A 22,698-nucleotide genomic window follows, 5' to 3' on the forward strand; every position below is an offset into this window, starting at 1 on the left:
TGAGAGATTTCCGGGAAGTTCTTATCTCAAGATCATGCCTGCTGACGAGACATTAGGGCCGAGACAAAGGGAAACAAGCAGCGTGGCCCAGTTTCTGATCTGGGCTACTGGATACAGCAGAGTGTTACCTATAAAGACTCAACAGGGGCAGAGCAGAGTTACAAGCTGCAGCAGGTATGTTACATGGGATGCGTCTGGTGTGCAGGCAGGTGGTGAGAGCAACAGGAGTTAATGTAAGACTGCATGCTTTATTGGAGAAGCCTGGGCAGATCAAGATGCGGGAGGTATTGGGATGTAGGTGGTATCTCTTACCATGAGAGGAAATGAGGTGGTTGGAAGAGAGGTAAGAGAGTGAGAGGAGAGAACTGGGGGTAAAGGACCAGGGACACTGCCGTTTAAAAGTGGATGAGGAGGGGTCCCTGGTGGTGCAGTGGTTAAGAATCCACCTGCCAATGCAGAGGACATGGGTTTGAGCCCTGGTCTGGGAAGAGCCCCCATGCCAGGCAGCAACTAAGCCGGTGCACCACAACTACTGAGACTGCGCTCTAGAGACCGCAAGCCACAACTACAGACCCCGCGAGCCACAACTACTGAGACTGCACTCTAGAGCCCGCGAGCCACAGCTACTGAAGCCCATGTGCCTAGAGCCCGTGCTCCTCAACAAGAGAAGCCCGCGCAATGCAACAGAGTAGCCCCCGCTCGCCACAACTAGGGAAAGCCCACACACAGCAACGAAGACCCAACACAGCCAAAAAACAAAAAAGTGGACGAGGAGGTAAAGTCAACGAAGTGAATACAGAAGAGGCAGGCAGAGCCAGAGGCTAAGAAACTCTGCAACTGAACTGTGAGCAAGCGTTGGCATCAGGACCAAGGATGGAGAAACCCGGCCAAGTCCTCTCCCTCAACTCGTAACAGGCAGGATGGGCGCACCAAGAGCTCCCTGGGATGTACCCTTCTCCAAGGACTGCAGAGAGCTGCCTTTGCAAATTACAAGAGCAGCCATAATACTTGCCTGAAAAATGTAATACTGGAGGAGCCCCAGACCCAGAAAAGCAGAGCATCAGGGCAGCAGTGACCAAGAGTGTACCTCAGATGGGCTGCCCTAAAGATGAAGAGTGTTCATTTGGTTTCCTGGGACTTTCTGGATGATTCCTCCTTCCCTTTGTCTGGGAGGTGGAAATGCTTTAGAAAGGAAATCTTCCACGGTTATAAATTCTCTCAATTCCTTCTTTTTTTTTTTTCCTAAATTTTTTAAAAATTTATTTATTTTTAGCTGCATTGGGTCTTCATTGCGGTGCGTGGGCTTCTCATTGCGGTGGCTTCTCTTGTTGTGCAGAACGGGCTCTAGGCATGCAGGCTTCCGAAATTGTGGCACGCGGGTTCAGTAGTTGTGGCACACAGGCTTAGTCGCTCCACAGCATGTGGGATCTTCCCCGGACCAGGCTCAAACCCATGTCCCCTTCACTGGCAGGCGGATTCTTAACCACCGCATCACCAGGGAAGCTCTCTCGGTTCCTTCTTAACCAGTCAGGCAAGATCGATGGTTGACACAGGAGGCTGACACAGAAGCAACTGGGAATATCATTATTTGCCTTGTATTTATCTGCATTTATGTTAATGGCTTTGTTCTTGGTCAGAGCAGCTACTAAACTAGGGGAAATATTTATTGCACTCAAAGTTTTCCTGTGATGAAATATGTGGGAGTCACAGAATAGCCAATGCACAGAATATGTAGAAAACATTTCCCCTTGTTTTTTCTTGTCTGCTTCTGATCCCAATAGCACAGGCCTCCTGCATACTTGAGACTAAACCAGCTCAATATTTCACATTCTGCTTTATCATCTGATTGATTTAATGCTTCTTGTGGTCAGACTTTGCAGAGAAAAAGAACACACAAACAATTTCTCTCTCTGGCATGCTGTCTGTTTCTTGATCTTTTTTTTTTTTTTTTTTTTTTTATGGGCAATTTCATAAAATCACGGGGCTGGAAGGACCTTTGTGTGCATTCCCTCCCAGCTCCGTACTGTACAGGAGCACTTGGGAGAAACAAGAGATGGAAAGAAGTAACTTTTTGGAGATCTTTCACAGGTCAGGCTGTGGGCTCAGATGCCTCATTTGCATTATCCTATTTAATATTCATAAAACTCTACTGCCCCCATGGTGAAGACGAATACACTGAAGCTTGGAGATTCAGGCCACAGGTTGACCAACTACTGCCTGTGGCCCAAATTGAGCCCACTTTCTGTTTATGTAAATACTGTTTTCTTGGACGGCAACCATACTCATTTATCACCTTATGTATCATCTATAGCTGCTCTCAAGCCACAACGGCAGAGCAGAGGGGTTGCAACGAAGACCATCCAGCCCACAAAGCCTAAAATATTTACTATCTGGCCCTTTACAGAAAAAGATTGCTAACTACTGGTTTACTAGTTAAACTGCCCTCGTCACAGGTAGTCTGTGACAATGCATGTAGTACAGACCCCATTCTCAGTCCAAACCCTCTTTCTTCCATGTTACTGCCATGCCTGTTCACAATAGCTACCACACGGAGGACAAACCAATTCAGGTGGCCTCTCTGTGTGAGCTGATCCAAAACAATACCCACCCACCTACTTACACACCAGCAAGGTTTCCTGCACAAGTTACAGGAAGCAGCAAGGAGACATCTGCATGGAAGTATTTGCAAAATAGGAAGTTAGGCTCTTCCTCACCCTTCACCCCACAGCGGGTTTCCTTTTCCGTTTTGCAGAAAGGAAATCAGAATGGATTTTAGCTTAATATCATTTCATAAAGATTTAAATATTCTTAATAACTCCCTTTAGTAGAAAAGTCTCCCTGGCAAAGGTAGAATTTGATGTGTTTTTCATGTCACTGGTTACATAATGGAAAGGAACATGGTGTTGTGAGATGAGGAGATTTACCCAAGATTTCTGTTCGCAAGTGGTAGAGACAGGACTTGCACTCAGGTCTGCACACTAAGTCCCCCGTCGTTCCCATGTAGCACTTCTTGAATGAGGCCAGCAGATACAGAAGGAACTTTCAGAACTGGTCCCCAAAGCAGTGTCCGAGTTTTCTCAGGGTTAGCTTTTCTTAGAGGTGAAGTAAACTTGAGTGAACAGATACCAATCAAAGGCAGATATTCCTGATCCCGATGGGAGTTAAGAATCTGAAGAGGAGAGAAAAAGAAGGTGGGGCAGATAGAGGGTGTGAAGAGAGAGGGCTTGAGGGATCTGAAATGGACAGAAAAAAAACCTCTGAGTGCAGGCTCCCTGCACTGGCACACCATGGCGACCAGTGAGAGCTAAGAGACCCAAGAGAGACCAAATGTCACCCGTCCGTGGAGCTCAAGTCCACAAGGCATCAGAAGGGTGACACATCTGACCCTGGAGATTTGACCTGAAGTGTGATTTCCACAGAAGCAGAGGGTCTGACCAATCAGAGAATTTTAGGACATCAGGCAAAGAATGGGAGTTACGGGTCATCTGGTCTGATCTTTCCTCTGATCCTGACACCTCTCTACAATGCGCACCACCGGGGATGCCCAGACCCTACTTGATCACGTCCAGTGACAGAAAACCTAGCTCCTACAGCACCAGGCAGCTCAAGCAAGACAGGTGATTTCCCTGTGACTGGCACCAGTTTATCCCAATTCTCCCTGCAGGAGACAATCAGGACAAACACAACGACTCTTTCACAATAAAAAGTTCTTAAACGACACAAAGACAGCTTTGTGTCTTTTGCGACGTTTAGGACCTTTACAACCGTCCTCTCCAAGTTAAACATAAAAATCACTATTTGTAGACGCCTTCTGTGTAGGACCAGATCACCGGGAACTTTCGTTCTTATATCCCTAAGAGGTTTTCATTCTTACCCCCACTTCAAAGGAGAGAAAACTGAGGCTCAGAGAATATAAGTTCCCCATGGTAACATCAACATGCAGGGGTGGCGAGGGGCACTGGAGAACAAGAGCCAGATTTCCAACATGAGTCATTCTTCGAATCCCATGCAGTTCCTGACACCAGGATTTGAAATTCCCTCAGCAATACGGTAACTTTATTCTGGACTTTAAAAAGTAGGAAAGAATAAGTGGGCATGTTTTTATTTGTTTTTTCGTTATATCGACATGGAAGAGAAAAAGTAAGTCAGGTTGAGTCAGAGCTATATAAGAAAGACAACTGACCAGTTGAAGAGTATCTTCTTATAAAAGTCCTTAGGTTGTTTCTGATGTTTAAAATAAAAACCCGTGGTGCATGTCTCTGTAAATTTAGGAGAGAAATTCACCAGTTTCCCAGGAACAGTCAATAAAATCATATTTCCTTATACTCATCAAATAGCGGTAATATATATTTGGTAATGGAATAAACTTCCTCTCCTTGTTATTTTAAAATCAATAACATCTTTAAAATGTTGTTTTTTTTTTTTTTTTTTTTTTTTTTTTTGCGGTATGCGGGCCTCTCACTGTTGTGGCCTCTCCCGTTGCGGAGCACAGGCTCCGGACGCGCAGGCTCAGCGGCCATGGCTCACGGGCTTAGTTGCTCCGCGGCACGTGGGATCTTCCCGGACCGGGGCACGAACCCGTATCTCCTGCATCGGCAGGCGGATTCTCAACCACTGCGCCACCAGGGAAGCCCCTAAAATGTATTTTCATGATAATTCCCTCTAAGAAAAAGTGTCAGAAGAGACAGTTCCATGGACTCTAACTTTAAAGACAATGAGGTTAATCAAGCTGGATACATTTTCAAAAACGGCCAGGAGTTCTCAATCCTCCTACATCACAAAACAGAAATCAACTATAAAATTTTTGTTTGAAGTGGTACCATAAAGGCCAATGCCAGTTACCATTTCCAGCTCTTCTCCCTTCAATTCTCACGCCCAACACTATTTCAGATTAGGAACTGGACTTCTGTGGGCATCTTAATGAACCTGTAACTCCGGTGAGTCCTTCATCTGGGACATCTCCCCTGTGTTACAGATGAAACATCCACGGCCTCATGAGCTGCAAGTCTGACTTCCAAATGCCCAGGGCACCCACTGTCTGACATACGCTTACTTTTTGAATATTTTAAAGACAAGGGGATTAGACACTTAAAAATAACAGATTCTGCTTTGCATGAAAATATGTTTCCATCTTAATAATGTAAAAGAATAGCTTGTTATCGTGGTGCATCTGAAGAAAAAACAAATTACACATGCAAATGTTTTCTGTGGCTAATCAATTCAACTCTGAAGATAAAATTGGGACAGTACAGAATTTCAAGCAGATTCCTAATAAGTTCTGGAATCTAACAATTTTTTAACTAAGATACCAGACCATCTATTTCCAGGAGATGAGGCTTCTTGCAGACCCTTATGTTGGTTCCTTATTTATTCCAGGTTTGCAAAGAGCCTTAATAGGCTGATTCGTTTATTTGTCCCATCACTTGTACAATGTAAAAAGTTCAGGGTCAAAATTTAGACTGAATAGGTGAAAGTTCTAGTTAACTTGCACAAATTAAAATACCTCCCAGGGAAACAGACTTCATCTACCGCGGTGATATAAAGGTGACATTATAAAACCTATGCCAGTTACACGATTAAACCGATCTTTGAATCTGAAGGCACAACTCCATTTAAATTAGTGGAAAGTACTTGGACTTGGAGTCACACAGATCTGGATTTGAATAATGAACCTGCCAGCTATTTGCTATGTAAGAGGAAAAAATAGTTAAAAGCCCTAATACATACTCAATTTTTTCAGTTGTAAAGTGAGATTTAAAATGTCCATCTTTAAGGGGTTTTGTTGTTGTTGTTTGTTTTCCTTTTGAGGAGAATTAGAACCAAAAATGTATTTGTGTTGGAGGAAAAACACAAACTTTACAACCCCAGCTGCCTTTTATGTATGTTGGTTCCTAATAAAAGAATCCTTTTGTTCTGCCACGAGAGAAAGAGTCCTTGAAAATCATAAAAATCTTGAGGCAGGCTTTGGACTTCCACAAGGCATGGATAGAAAAAGGTGATTAAGCTTGTCTCATCTGGAATTCAGGAATCAAGAAAGACTCTAGATTACACAGTAAAGAAGCTATCTCAGAGCTTGTACACTCAAGAATGTATTTCTTTCCCATCTAAAGGCATCGTTTCTGTGCTATAATGCCCCAGTTTTCTAGAAGGAGTATCAAGAAATTCGTATCTTGTTACAGGAGCATCTAATTCCTTCAGCTCAGAAGCAGAAAGACAGAATTTTTATTACACACCTGATGGTGGCTCCAGACAAGTGGCTTGAGGTCTAGAAAAAAAGAGTATACACAAGGCACATAAAGTGCGTGCACACAGAATCACCACACCCTAACCTCTGGCCGGGAAAGACGTCACTGGTCTATGACAGAACTGTCTGGGACTCCAGACCTCCACATGGCTAAGGAACTGAAGTTGGCCTGAAGGATTAAACACATTTCCCATTATTCATGTATTCCAATAAAAGGGGGCTTTTTGGTGTCTCTGCCCAGGGTCACCTCTCTGAATGTCCCTGTCAGTCAAGACAGAAAAATACTGAGGGTCACTGGCTGCAAGGCTTGGCATCAGATGGACTTGTTCAGATCACAAAAATCGGGGTTTTAGTTTGTAGTCAGGGGAGACAAAGACCACCTGAACTGGTGTCCCAGAAAAGAGCTGAGAGCAAGGCGAAGGGGCAACAGAACCAAATAATGGTCGGGTCAAAGGACAACCAGTGGGGCATGGACAGAGAGCTGAGACAGGGCACTGAGCCTAGAGAGTGCCAGGCAGGGGCACCAGGCCAGGCCATTGGATTCCCAGCATTTCCCATGTCTTGAGGGACTTAGACCAGGAAGCAGGGTTGAGAGGAAGATACCCAGAGGAGAAGTAAGGGGAAGATGTGAGTCTAGAAAACTGCTAAGGGGCCACAGGCATGGCAGCCAGGACTGGAAGCTTGACCCAAGGATGGGGACTCATGGGACTCTTGCAATGCTGCCACCCCAAATAGTTTTCATCTCCAAGGAATGCCTTAAACCTTGTAACAATATCTGGGAAAAGCCCAAGGGCAGGCAAAAGCCATTCTTCCAAGTCAAGGTAGCAGAGGTCATTTTGATCTTCCTGATGGTGTGAATGAACCCCCAAATCCCTTCAAACCATGCTGAATGGATCCGACATGATCACAAAGTCTACACTGTCTCTTCTCTAAAATACCACACCAACTTCTCTTCCCTTAAATGCTTCTGAATTACTGCCACTGACATTGATTTCTCTGAGCATCAGTCTTCTCATCTATCAGCTGGTGAGAATAATATTTAGATGGTGGCAAGTCTTACAACAGAATTTCAGTAGGAACTAGGGAACTATCCTAGCTCTCTGGCTAAGCAACTCTGAATTCCAGAGTTATGTCTATCTCATTATTTTGGCTCCTATTTCATGATCTCTGAAATTCAACTCTGAAACAGCCCTATCTAGAAAACAAGGGACTTCCCTGGTGGGGCAGTGGTTAAGAATCCACCTGCCAATGCAGGGGACATGGATTCGAGCCCTGGTCCGGGAAGACCTCACATGCCGCCGAGCAACTAAGCCCGTGCGCCACAACTACTGAGCCTGCACTCTAGAGCCCACGAGCCACAACTATTGAGCCTGCGTGCCACAACTACCGAGGCCTGTGCGCCTAGAGCCCATGCTCTGTAACAAGAGAAGCCATGACAATGAGAAGCCCATGCACTGCAATGAAGAGTAGTCCTCGCTCGCCGCAACTAGAGAAAGAAAGCCCGCAAGCAGCAACAAAGACCCAACGCAGCCAAAAACAAATAAATAAACTAAATAAATAAATAGAAAACAAGGCCACCTGTGGATGATCTGAATCCCCTCTTGGTTAGAGCCCTTTGCCTCCATCTTTAACTAGTGAAGGAGTAGGGTTTATGCAATCATGTTTTATTTTGGCAGCACACTGTTTAACTTGGGCAAAGACCCAAATGGCATCAGGACTGTTAGGAGTTCAGAGAAACCCAGATTCATGTGGAAATTGTTCAGGATTCATAAGTACAAGGAAAAAAAACCAATTTCTTTTGCTTTACTAACAGCACATCTGACACCACATGTGTGGGGATTTTCCCACACCAACCAATTCTCCAGTTCTCCAGACTCTGGCTGGGTGTCCTATAGTTCATATGACCCTAACTACCTAGAGTCAGTACAGACCCCAAAAGTTAGGGGCTCAGTCACATAAGACTCCCCCCCAACTTCAGATGCCAATAGCTGTAGTGGGTCCCAGGTCACCACACTTCTGTCCCACTTGGCTACTCAGCAGTTCCTATAACCCCCTCCTCGGATTCAGGAATTTGCTATAACAGCTCACAGAACTCAGGGAAACACTTACTTATGTTTACCAGTTTATTATAACAGATATGATAAAGGATTCAGGTGAATAGTCAGAATGAAAGATACATAGGGTGAAGTCTGGAAGGGTCAAGGGTGCAGGAGCTTCTGTTCCTGTGGAGCTGGGGTGCACTACCTTCCAAGCACGTAAATGTCATCACCAACCTAGAAGCTCTCCAAATCCCCTATTTCAGGGATTTTTATGGAAGCTTTATTAAACTGGTGTGATTCATCATTAACTCAATCTCCAGCTTCTCTCTCCTTCCCAGAGGATGATGGGGGATGGGCCTGCAAGTTTCAAGCTTCTAATCATGGCTTGGTCTTTCTGGTGATCAACTCCCATCCTGAAGCCCACCAAAAGTCGCCTCATTAGAACAAAATATGCTCCTATCACCCAGGAAATTCCAAGAAACCAGGGTCAAAGACCAAATATTAGAATAAAAGATGCTCCTAACAATCCTATCACTCAGGAACTTACAGGGGTTTCGAGAGCTCTGTGTCAGAAACCTGGGACAGAGATCAAATATATATATTTATTACTTTGCCACAAGAGGTGACCACTATGCAATCCCTATGAAATTACCAATGGCATTTTCCACAAAACTAGAACAAAAAATTTTTAAATGTGTATGGAAACACAAAAGACCCCGAATAGCCAAAGCAATTCTGAGAAAGAAAAACGAAGCTGGAGGAATCAGACTCCCTGGTTTCAGACTACACTACAAAGCTACAGTCATCAAAACAGTATGGTACTGGCACAAAAATAGAAATATAGACCAATGGAACAGGATAGAAAGTCCAGAAATAAACCCACACACCTATGGTCAATTAATCTATAACAAAGGAGGCAAGAATATACAATGTAGAAAAAATCAGTCTCTTCAATAACCTGTGCTGTGAAAACTGGACTGCTGCTTGTAAAAGAATGAAATTAGAACATTCTCTAACACCATACACAAAAATAAACCCAAAATGGATCAAAGACCTAAATGTAATGCTGGACACTATAAAACTCTTAGAGGAAAACATAGGCAGAACACTCTTGACATAAATCACAGCAATATGTTTTTTTATCCACCTCCTAGAGTAATGAAAATAAAAACAAAAATAAACCAATGGGATCCAATTAAACTTAAAAGCTTCTGCACAGCAAAGGAAACCATAAAAAAGACGAAAAGACAACCCTCAGAATGGGAGAAAATATTTGCAAACGAAGCAAAAGACAAGGAATTAATCTCCAAAATATACAAACAGCTCATGCAGCTCAACATCAACAAAAACACAAACAATCCAATCAAAAATGGGTATAAGATCTAAATATACATTTCTCCAAAGAATACATACAGGTGGCCAAAAAGCACATGAAAAGATGCTCAACATCACTATCAGAGAAATGCAAATCAAAACTACAATGAGGTATCACCTCACACCAGTCAGAATGGCCATCATCAAAAGATCTACAAACAATAAATGCAGGAGAGGGTGTGGAGAAAAGGGAACCCTCCTATACTGTTGGTGAGAATATAAATTGGTAAAACCACTGTGGGGAACAGTATGGAAGTTCCTTAAAAAAACTAAAAATAGAACTACCATATGATCCAGCAATCCCACTCCTGGGCATACATCTGGAGAAAACCATAATTCAAAAAAATACATGCACCCCAATGTTTATTGCAGTACTATTTACAATAGCCAAGACATGGAAGCAACCTAAATGTCCATCAACAGAGGAATGGATAAAGAAGATGTGGTATATATATATATATATATATATATATATATATATATATATATATATATACAATGAGATATTACTCAGCCATAAAAAAGAACAAAATAATGCCCTTTGCAGCAACATGGATGGACCTAGAGATTATCACACTAAGTGAATTAAGTCAGAGAGACAAATATCATATGATATCACTCACATGTAGAATCTAATTTAAAATGATATAAATGAACTTATTTACAAAAGAAAAACAGACTCACAGATTTCAAGAACAAACTTATGGTTACCAAAGGGGAAACGTGGAGGGGGAAGGGATAAATCAGGAGCTTGGGAGGAACATACACACACTACTATATATAAGATATATAACCAGCTACTGTAGAGCATAGGACCTACTGTATAGCACAGGGAACTCTACTCAATATTCTGGGATAACGTATATGAGAAAAGAATCTGAAAAAGAATGAGTATATGTTTATGTATATCTGAATCACTTTGCTGTACACCTGAAACTAACACAACACTGTAAATCAACTATAATCCAATAAAATTTAAAAAACAAAGAAATCACACACACACGGTGACTGTTGTAAGGTACAGTTATTGTGGAAGGACTCTGAAGAAACTTTTTGAATCCTCATCCTCCTCACTCTTCACCTGTCGAGACAGATGGGTCTTTATGGTAATATTAATAATAGCTAACATTTATTGAGTGCTTACTATATGGCAGGTATGGTTAAATGTATTAAGTGAATTGTCTCCTTCTCCTTGTAAGAACCCTAGGAGATGAATACTACTGCTTATCCTCATTTTAGTGATTAGGCAACGGAGTGATGTGGGTAAAGTAACTTGCCCAAGTTCGCCCCACTATAAAGTGGTAAAGCTGGTATTTGAATTCAGGTGGTGATTCCAGAGCCCTAGCTTTAAGTCTCTGTGTATACTGAATTCAGAGTTAGGGGAGGTGAATGATTGGGGAAGAGGTTTTCATTGGAGGAGGAGAGGGTTGATTTCTATAAACATTGATCACAATGTTCTCCTTGAGGCTGAGACTTAGGTACCGTAATGCCAGGGGCATCATAAATTAATAGAATTGCTTATACTATACGAGAGCCAGGCCTGTCATCTTCTCTGTAATGACTCCAGCTCCTAAAGGGAAGTTTAGAGGAGAGGGGAAAACAAAAGACCAGAACATTGACCATCTTCCTGAACCTTTCTGGGGCAGAGCCAGGTCCTGCCCCATCTAATCCTCTAATTGCATTGATCTTCAAATTCCCAAAGCCTCACCCATGCAGGAATGTGGTGAGGCAGATAAGTACACCATCCTTGCTTTTTAATTCCTTTTTTCATATTCTTATCACAAGTTCTTTGGTAATTTTCCGATTTCAAAGGAAATATTTGGAAGGATATCTGAGAACTGGATGCGTTGTTTTACACCAAATGCTTTCAACGTGAGAATCCGCCCAATTGTACCTAATAAAAATACCCTTCCTGAGCTGGTACCAGGAGGTTTCATTAAAATAGCAGTTGATAGCAGAGCTGATTTGGCATCAAGGAAAGAAAAAATCATAGGCATATCAGGCCTTTGGAATTCAAGAGCGCAGCTGAATCTAAGCCCTTGTTAGTGGTCTTAGGACCTTATTCTGAGTCTTGCCTCATCAGACAGTGAGGAATGTATTATGCCAAACAGTGCTGAACTGTCAACTTGAGAGTAGTATTAGAGGTCTTTTCTCTCTCCATCCGGAAGCCATCGTTGCCACAAGGGAATTGGAAGGAGGAAGGAATTATTCGCAGCTGGTAGAAGCATGGAAGGCTTCCTGGAGGAAATGGCATCTAAAGTGGGCTTTGATTGTGGGTGAGACCTGGGCATCAAGGATGGGAGAGGGCATACTTGGAGGGGTAATTAGCACTAGTTAAGAAGATGCAAGACCAGGGCTGTGGGTGAGCAAGGGACATACAGGGAATACTTACAAGTTCAGGCTGCCCGGGGTCAAAGGGCTGTGGAGAGCACAAGGGCAAAAATGGTCAAACCATCGTCATTGGCTTCTGCTATTTGGATATAAGTTTACTCATTAACCCAATGCATATGCTGAGATCCCTTCCAGCTCTGATCATTCCTAATTCTAACTCCATCATTTTGATACAGCTGAAACCTTGGGTATTCTGTAAGGATGAGTGGGGTACTGAAAGCCATGAGCTGAAACCCTGGCAAGCAAAAGCCTCCTTAAATCACTCTAATTTGTGTTTCTCTAGTCTAATTCCAATCCTTTGCGCACGGTGTTTCCCCGAAATGATGTCCTCTCGGCTTTCTCTACTCAACGTGGGTGGAGACAAAGAGACTCAGCTCAGATACCGCCTCATCTGTGTCTAAAGGTTGTCCTCTTCCTGGCCACCTGGCAGCTCTGAGCTCCAGGCTTCCTCTTCTGCTTACCCATGACACTCTGTCCACCCCTTCAGCCCTGGCCACACTGTGCTGAATTTATGTGTGTCAGTAACAACAGCAATGGTAACTGTGGATGCCATTTTCAGAGCTCTCAGGGCCAGCTGGGTTTTCCCTGCAACACTCCATCACTTCCTCAGATAGCCTGGAATTCATTACCAATAGGACCTTATCCTCGAGTGAAGAGCGTGCGTCCTGAAGCCAGGCTGCTGGGGTTTGCATCCTGGTTCCGCCACTTATCCAGCTGGGTGAATGTGGGGACGTTACCAGCCGCCCTGTGCCACAGTTTTTCTCATCTGAAATATGGGGACAACAATAACACCCATCTCACAAGTGTTATTAAAACTGCCATAAACTATCTGAGAAAACGGAGGCCCCCGAGGCTGTGGTGGAGGTTCAGTGAGTTGACGATATATATAACACACTTAGTGCTTGGCACAGAGGTGGTGTTCTACGCAGCCATGTTTATTTTATTATGTTTACGTTTGAACTCAGAGTTTCCTATGTCTCACGACTGTGTTGAATACAGGAGCAGATTTTCCCAAGGTTCCTCCCAGCTCTAGCATTTTCCAGTCCCAGCTGTCACTCAACGGCCTGAGGGGAGGGCAGGACAGAACCTTTGGGAAGGCCCTGTTATCCCAGCACATCAGGGCAGCCCCCAGCCCAGGGGCAGAGCCTCCACGTCTGTGCTGGATACCCAGCACACAGATGTTTCAGGTTAAAGCCTGTGTGACTTAGAGAGCTATGGAAAAAGCATCCTTCAAAAGATTTTACTTTTTTTTAATTTCCAGGACATGAATTAGGTCTTAAAAAAAAAAAAAACACAGAAGAAAAAAGAAAAGTAACTGATCTGTTTTGTGCTAGAGCTGTCCCGTACCTCCAAACATTTAATCCAGCCGCTCTCATTGTCTGGGATCAAAGCGCCTTCCGCACGCGCCAGCTTTGTTCTACTTGGAGCAGAGGAACAGGCTGAAAGGAGAGCTCCTCCAGGCTTCCTGCCCCTCCCTCCCCCTGAACTGTGAGAGAACAAAGAGATTTACAAGGCGAGGATCCCAACTACAAGGTGCTAATAATCAGAATCACATGCGCTCAGGTCTGTACGAATGTTCCCAAGTCAGAAAGCTTCCGGGAGGGGGAGGCACTGCTGGGAGGGACCCGGCGGAGCCAGGAACCCAGAGCACGCGGGATTTGCCCCTTGGAACGCAGCGAACTCCCAGGCAAAAGTGCGTCTCATCCAGGAAGAACGCCCGCCCCCCGGGGTTGCTCACAGGGCTCTCAGGCCTCTAGGAATCAGGAGGCTCCACCCAGCCCGGGTCCCCTCTTGCACAGCACCGAGAAGTTACTGTTTAGTCTGTGCAGTGGGCAAAGGGTTTGCTCTGAATGACAGAGCACGGGCTCTGGAAGGAGACCTGTTTAGCATGAATCAGAACCACCTCCAGGGTCTGTTGAAATCGAGATCGCTGGGCCCCAGGCTCAGAGTTTCCGATTCAGTAAGTCTGGGCAGAGCTCGAGAATTTGCATTTTAACAAGGTCCCAGATGCTGCTGGTTCAGGGACCATCCTTGGAGAGCCTCTGCCCTGTACAACTTACTCTTACAAAAATCACGCAGGGCCTGTTAGGGTCTCTCATCTCAGCTTCTGGTTGTCTTTCCGCAAGGAGCGGGGGACCCCACGAGCAATGGAGCTGAGTGAGCAGTTGCTGCCCACGTTGCGCCTCTGTTCTCCCTTCTCCCTGGTGCATATGCCATACGGTCGGGTCAGCGTGGAAACCTCGCATCCTGCTCTGAAACCCTTGGTGTAAATCACCGAGATACACGGGATAATGTTGTGAAAAGCAGAGTGGCAGCACTGTGTCAGGGCACAGGGAGAGGACGTTGCTCAAGCAGATTCTCTGGGTCCTGGAAACCCACGTAGTAGCTGCGTGACTGTGGCCAAGTTACTGCAACGCCACGAGGCTCTGTCTCCTTCCTGGAGAATGAGGAATGTGATCGACTGCTCCTTGTTGAGTTGTTAGAGATTCTAGAACCCAAGCATCACCTCAGATCGGGCTCTGTGATAATGTGAGTTTAAAAGCCAACCTAACCTATGTAACCTGCCTCTCTCTACCTTAAACTCTGTCCTTTCTGTGAGCTTAGCTCTTGCCTGCAACCCGTGGTGGTGGGAGGGATGCTTTGAACCCCAGAGAGCAAAATAGATGCCTTCCTGCCTGAAGTCCCAACAGAAACATGGACACCAGTACCTGTGTATTCCATTACCTGCCCCGCCCCCAGTGGCAGGGGCACATGGCATCTCTGTTTAACTTGGTCGCGCCCGGGATTCTGACATTCCGGGTCCAGCCTGCACTGCCAGGGAAGCTCCTGTTTCCGGGGAAAGGGTCTCATCACTTGGGCAGGTAAGAACTGAAGCTGATGGTATTTCAGAGGGATTCTTGCACGACAGCCTCAGGAAGGAGATGTTAGCTCACACTGGCAGAACAAATGGATTCCCAAATATTTTCCATTTGAAACAGAAGAACTAAAAGTAAAATGTGGTGACTTTCCCCATCTAGTGAACATCCATGAAAAAGAGGCATCAGGCCTGACTCCCCCAGGACTCTGCTCAGGGGAAGCCTCGAAAAGGAAGACCGTCAGCTTGTGTTTTGCTGCAAGCACTTTTTGTCCACAGGCTAAGTGTCTGAACCTCTTGGTGAGCAAGTTAAGACCTTCTGTGTGGTCTCTAAAGAATCAAATCAATGACCAGATACCTCCAATGTCACAGAGCTGAAGCCTCTGTGAGGGGCAAGGTGGCTCCTGGGCTGCCAGCTGGGCTCAAGTCCCCATAACCTCGAGTCAGGAACCCACAGCAGACCGGGGCCCCGCTGCTCAGAGATCGAAGGAGAGGCTGCACGTCAAAGCTGAAATCGGGGAGCCCAACAGTGCACCAGCCTCATGAGTGAGAACTGTATAAAAATGTACAAAGAGGCATGACCTGCTCAAGTCACTTTTTCAAATATCAGTAGAATAAATGGTATTTCCACGAAAATACGTGGTCAGGGCAAGGTGTCTCCAGCCAGCCTAGGTGGTCCTTCCTTTGGTGAATCCAACCAAGTGCTGTTTCAGGTCCTCGGCCTTCGGGTTTTGACAGCATCTTGAAGGGCAGGCCCATCTCACTGGGTCAAACTCCCACCTTTTAGGCTCAGAGAAGCCGACAGACAAAGAGCCAATCCATTCATAACCCTCCGGAAGCACAAGTGCCGCATAAGCCGATGCTTTCCTCTGCAAGACCCGTCTGTTCCGTCCCTATCCTCCCCACGTTACCCTGCGCCAGGGTAAAAGGTCCCCTGCTGAGCCTCAAATCAGAGCACAGTAGGTGAAGGTCAACTCAGAGGACCAAGTACACTCGTGGGTCAGAGCTCCTCAGACTCCAGCTCAGGCTGCTTGGCTGATGTGATAAACTGAAGAGCAGCCCCAAAGGCACCCAGGTCCTTATCCCTGGAACCTTGTGTTACCTTAAATGCCAGAGGCGGGGGAGGGGGAGGGGTGCAGGTGCGATTAAATTAAAGCCCTCCATATAGGGAGACTGTCTTGGATTATCCAGGTGGGCCCTAAATGTAATCACAATGTCCTTATAAGAGGAAGTCAGAGGAGATTTGATGGCAGAGCAGAAGAGAAAGGTGATGTAAGGACCGAAGCAAGATGCTTCACTGCCGGCTTGAAGATGCTGGCAGAAGGGGCCAGGAGCCAAGGAATGCAAGGAACAGAGCTCTAGAAGCTGCAAAAATGTAGGACTCCCCTGAAGCCTCCAAAGGGAGTATGGCCCTGCTGACACGTTGATTTCAGCTCAGTGAAACGGATTTCGGACCTGTGACTTTCCGAATTCTGAGAGAATACAGGCGTGTTGTTTCAGCCACTAAACGTGTAGTGATTCGTTACAGTAGCCACGGGAAACAAATACAACTGGGCACCGCCTCACTGAACTGTACTCTGCCCTGCTCCCTATGGAACTACCTGTATCCTGCTGCGGGCACCGTCTTTCCCAGCGACGCCTCCACAACGCAATGGTCTTCATGTACCTCAGTCCCGCCCACAGGTGATAACCCCCAGGTCACTTCAAAGGAGGTTGAGGTTTTCCCAAACTCTGTAATTGTGCCTTCATGGACACTCTTGGTTCATTTCTTCGAGAACTAAAACGTTCTAGCCAATCAGGGACAGTCACAAAGAACCACTGGAGATCAGAACACAGGACGAGTTTTGTCACTGGCACAGGTGGGAATGCAGAAGGTGGTGGGTTTCCCACCTCCCACCCAGATATCAGCTCTTCCCCCCGTCACATCTGGAGAAGCAGGAGAACGGGAGGAGCCCCCCTAGAAATGGATGGAGCCCCTCATCATCTCAGCAACCTGAGATGGTTAGCCCCTCTTTCCCTGGGAAAGGGATGAGGAGAAAGGCAGAAGCGCTTGTTTCGGTGCTGGCCCTTCTGTGGAAGGAGAAGCAGAAGTTCCTTCACGGACACGTGAAGAACAGCTGTGCCAACTACTCTCAGGCAGCCAGCTTCACCGATTCTGTGCAGCGTTTACTAATTTGCTTTTTTCCAGAGGCGACCTATTCTTCCCTCTTTTCCAAAATTCATGGAGGCCTGCTTGCAAATCACTCCCATGTACCACCTATAAAAACAGTCATTCTTTTTGTGTTTGTTTGTTTGTACCCGGGCCTCTCACTGTCGTGGCCTCTCCCGTTGTGGAGCACAGGCTCCAGAAGCGCAGGCTCAGCGGCCACGGCTCACGGGCCCAGCGGCTCTGTGGCATGTGGGATCTTCCCGGACCGGGGCATGAACCCGCGTCCCCTGCATCGGCAGGCGGATTCTCAACCACTGCGCCACCAGGGAAGCCCCAAAACAGTCATTCTTAATCAACATGTCTAGTCAAAGAATCTCAACATCTTTGAACATCATCTGAGCTGCATGGGACATTTCACAGACAGTAAAAGAAGCCCAAGAAACCCCTACAGAACGCTGGCAGAAGACCTCAGGCTTCCTAAAAGGCAAGCAAATACCCATGTACCTGGGTAAGGCAAACGAAAAAATAGAGACAGAAGAATAAGGACGGGACCTGCATCTCTGGGAGGGAGCTGTGAAGGAGGAAAGGTTTCCACACACTGGGAAGCCCCTTCACTGGTGGAGACAGGGGGATGGAGGGGGAAGCTTTGGAGCCAGGAGGAGAGCGCAGCAACAGGGGTGCGGAGGGCAAAGCGGAGAGATTCCTGCGCAGAGGACCGGTGCCGACCAACACTCACCAGCCCGAGGCTTGTCTGCTCACCCGCCGGGACGGGCGGGGGCTGGGAGCGGAGGCTCGGGCTTTGAAGGACAGATCCCAGGGAGAAGACTGGAGTTGGCTGCGTGAACACAGCCTGAAGGGGCTAGCGCGCCACAGCTAGACGGGAGGGAGTCCAGGAAAAAGCCTGGACCTGACGAAGAGGCAAGAGGCCACTGTTTCGGGGTGCGCGAGGAGACGGGATTCAGAGCACCGCCTAAATGAGCTGCAGAGACCGGCGCAAGCAGCAGTTATCAGCTCAGACACCAGAGACGGGCGTGAAACACTAACGCTGCTGCTGCAGCCACCAAGAAGCCTGTGTGCAAGCAAAGATCACTACTCACACATCCCCTGCCCCAGGAGCCTGTGCAGCCCGCCACTGCCAGGGTCCCGGGATCCAGGGACAACTTCCCCGGGAGAACGCATGGCGCGCCTCAGGCTGGTGCAACGTCACGCCGGCCTCTGCAGCACAGGCTCACCCCGCATTCCAATTGTCACTACCGTACCCCTCCCTCCCCACCAGCCTGAGAGAGCAGGAGAGCCCTAATCAGCTGCTGCTTTAACCCCCTCCTGTCTGGGTGGGAACAGATGCCTGAGGGTGACCTACACACAGAGGCCAGGCAAAAACCAGAGCTGAACCCCAGGAGCTGTGCGAACAAAGAAGAGAAAGGGAAATCTCTCCGTGCAGCCTCAGAAGCAGCACATCAAATCCCCACAATCAATTTGATGTACCCTGCACGTGTGGAACAGACAACGAATGTTCCCAAAATTGAGGCAGTGGACTTTGGGAGCAACTGTAGACTTGGGGTTTGCTGTCGACAAGTGATATGTTTCTGATTTTTATGTTGATCTTAGTTTAGTTTTTAGTGCTTGTTATCATTGGTGGATTTATTGGCTTGGTTGCTTTCTTCTTTGTATTTGTCTATTCTATTATTCTATTCTATTCTATTCTATTCTATTCTATTCTATTCTATTCTATTCTATTCCATTCCATTCCATTCCATTCCATTCCATTCCATTCCATTCCTTTTCTTCTGAGCCGTGTGGCTGACAGGGTCTTGGTGCTCTGGCCCGGTGTCAGGCCTGAACCTCTGATGTGGGAGCACTGAGGCCAAGACAGTGGACCACCAGAGACCCCCCGTTCCCACTTAATATCAATCGGCGAGCACTCTCCCAGAGATCTCCGTCTCAACACTAAGACCCGGCTCTACCCAACGGCCAGCAAGCTCCAGTGCTGGATGCCCCATGTCAAACAACTAGCAAGACAGGAACACAAGACCACCCATTAGCAGAGAGGCTGCCTAAAATCATATTAATTTCACAGACACCCCAAAACACACCACCGGATGTGGCCCTGCCCACCAGAAAGACAAGATCCAGTTCCACCCACTAGAACACAGGCCCCAGTCCCCTCTACCAGGAAGCCTACACAAGCCACTGAACCAACCTCACCCATCGGGGGCAGACGCCGAAAACAACAGGAACTACGAACCTGCAGCCTGAGAAAAGGAGACCCCAAACACAGTAAGTTAAGCAAAATGAGAAGACAGAGAAATATGCAGCAGATGAAGGAGCAAGGTAAAAACACACCAGACCAAACAAATAAAGAGGAAGTAGGCAGTCTACTTGAAAAGAAATTCAGAGTAATGATAGTAAAGATGATCCAAAATGTTGGAAATAGAATGGAGAAAATACAAGAAACTTTTAACAGGGAACTAGAAGAACTAAAGAGCAAACAGAGAATGATGAACAACACAATAAATGAAATTAAAAATTCTCTAGAAGAAATCAATAGCAGAATAACTAAGGCAGAAGAAGGGATAAGTGACCTGGAAGATGAAATAGTGGAAATAACTGCTGCAGAGCAGAATAAAGAAAAAAGAATGAAAAGAATTGAGGACAGTCTCACAGACCTCTGGGACAACACTAAATGTACCAACATTCGAATTATAGGGGTCCCAGAAAAAGAAGAGGAAAAGAAAGGGTCTGAGAAAATAATTGAAGAGATTACAGTTGAAAACTTCCCTAACATGGGAAAGGAAATAGTCAATCAAGTCCAGGAAGAGCAGAGAATCCCATACAGGATAAATCCAAGGAGAAACATGCCAAGACACATATTAATCAAACTATCAAAACTTAAATACAAAGAAAAAATATTAAAAGCAGCAAGAGAAAAGCAACAAATAACACACAAGGGAATCCCCATAAGGTTAAGAGCTCATCTTTCAGCAGAAACTCTGCAAGCCAGAGTGAGTGGCAGGACATATTTAAAGTGATGAAAGGGGAAAACCTACAACCAAGATTACTCTACCCAGTAAGGATCTCATTCAGATTCTAGAGAGAAATTAAAACCTTTTCAGAGAAGCAAAAGTTAAGAGAATTCAACAGCATAAAACCAGCTTTACAACAAAAGCTAAAGGAAATTCTCCAAGCAGGAAATACAAGAGAAGGCAAAGACCTACAAAAACAAACCCAAAACAATTAAGAAAATGGTAATAGGAACATACATATCAATAATTACCTTAAATGTAAACAGATTAAATGCTCCAACCAAAAGACATAGACTGGCTGAATGGATACAAAACAAGACCTGTGTATATGCTATCTAGAAGAGACCAACTTCAGACCTAGAGACACATACAGACTGAAAGTGAGAGGATGGAAAAAGTTATTCCATGCGAATGGAAATCTAAAGGAAGCTGGAGTAGCAATTCTCATATCAGACAAAATAGACTTCAAAATAAAGACTATTATGAGACAAAGAAGGACACTACATAATGATCAAGGGATCAATCCAGAAGAAGGTATAACAACTGTAAATATTTATGCACCCAACACAGGAGCACCTCAATACATAAGGCAAATGTTAACAGCCATAAAATGGAAAATCGACAGTAACTCAACAATAGTAGGGGACTTTAACACTCCACTTTCACCAATGGACAGATCATCCTAAATGAAAATAAATAAGGAAACACAATCTTTAAATGACGTATTAGACAAGATGGACTTAACTGATATTTATAGGACATTCCATCGAAAAACAACTGATATTTATAGGACATTCCATCCAAAAACAACAGAATACACTTTCTTCTCAAGTGCTCATGGAACATTCTCCAGTATAGATCATACCTTGGGTCACAAATCAAGCCTTGGTAAATTTAAGAAAATTGATATCATATCAAGTAACTTTTCCAACCACAGCACTATGAGACTAGATAACAATTACAGGAGAAAAACTGTAAAAAATACAAACCCATGGAAGCTAAACAATACACTACTAAACAACCAAGAGATCACTGAAGAAATCAAAGAGGAACTCAAAAAATACCTAGAAACAAATGACAATGAACACACGATGACCCAAAACCTATGGGATACAGCAAAAGCAGTTCTAAAGGGTAAGTTTAGAGCAATACAATCCTACCTCAAGAAACAAGATACATCTCAAATAAACAACCTAACCTTACACCTAAAGGAATTAGAGAAAGAAGAACAATCCCTGCCCGCCAAAACTTAGCAGAAGGAAAGAAATCATAAAGATCAGATCAGAAATAAATGATAAAGAAATGAAGGAAATGATAGTTAAGATCAATAAAACTAAAAGCTGATTCTTTGAGGAGATAAACAAAACTGATAAACCATTAGCCAGACTCATCAAGAAAAAAAAGGAGAAGACTCAAATCAACAGAATTAGAAATGAAAAAGCAGAAATAACAACTGACACTGCAGAAATACAAAGGATCATGAGAGATTACAACAAGCATCTATATGCCAATAAAATGGACAACCTGGAAAAAATGCACAAATTCTTAGAAAAGCACAGCCAAGACTGAACCAGGAAGAAATAGAAAATATGAACAGACCAATCACAAGCACTAAAGTTGAAACTGTGATTAAAAATCTTCCAACAAACAAAATCCCAGGACCAGATAGCTTCACAGGTGAATTCTATCAAATATTTAGAGAAGAGCTAACATCTATCCTTTGCAAAGTTCCAAAACATAGCAGAGGAAGGAAAATTCCCAAACTCATTCTGCAAGGCCACCATCACACTGATACCAATACCAGACAAAGATGTCACAAAGAAAGAAAACTACAGGCCAATATCACTGATGAACACAGATGCAAAAATCCTCAACAAAATATTAGCAAACAGAATCTAACAGCACATTAAAAGGATCATACACGATGATCAAGTGGGGTTTATCCCAAGAATGCAAAGATTCTTCAATATACGCAAATCAATCAATGTGATACACCATATTAACAAACTGAAAGATAAACACCATATGATCATCTCAATAGATGCAGAAAAAGCTTTTGACAAAATTCAACACCCACTTATGATAAAAACTCTAGAGAAAGCAAGCATAGAGGGAACCTTCCTCAACATAATAATGTCCACATACGACAAACCCACAGCCAACATCGTTCTCAATGCTGAAAAACTGAAACCATTTCCTCTAAGATCAGGAACAAGACAAGGTTGCCCACTCTCACTACTATTATTCAACATAGTTTTGGAAGTTTTAGCCACGACAATCAGGGTAGAAAAAGCAATAAAAGGAATCCAAATAGGAAAAGAAGAAGTAAAACTGTCACTGTTTGCAGATGACATGGTACTATACATAGAGAATCCTCAAGATGCTACCAGAAAACTACTAGAGCTAATCAATGAATTTGGTAAAGTAGCAGGATACAAAATTAATGCACAGAAATCTCTTGCACTCCTATACACTAATGATGAAAAATCTGAAAGAGGAATTAGGAAACATTCCCATTTCCCATTGCAACAAAAAGAATAAACTACCTAGGAATAAACCCAGCTAAGGAGACAAAAGACCTGTATGCAGAAAACTTAATACACTGATGAAAGAAATTGAAGATG

The 22,698-nt window shown here is 44.7% G+C and overlaps 1 long non-coding RNA gene across 3 annotated transcripts in view; it reads right to left on the bottom strand.

Moving 5' to 3' along the window:
• The window catches only part of LOC136793102 (uncharacterized), a 162,546-nt gene that overhangs the window by 115,782 nt on the left and 24,066 nt on the right, over positions 1 to 22,698 (bottom strand). For all 3 annotated transcript variants that reach the window (XR_010837912.1, XR_010837914.1, XR_010837913.1), the window contains one exon: positions 2,925 to 3,169. This is a non-coding gene — a long non-coding RNA (uncharacterized lncRNA). The remainder of the gene's footprint in view (positions 1 to 2,924; positions 3,170 to 22,698) is intronic.

Source organism: Kogia breviceps, chromosome 18 (assembly GCF_026419965.1).
Source record: "Kogia breviceps isolate mKogBre1 chromosome 18, mKogBre1 haplotype 1, whole genome shotgun sequence".
Taxonomy (NCBI): Eukaryota; Metazoa; Chordata; class Mammalia; order Artiodactyla; family Physeteridae; genus Kogia; species Kogia breviceps.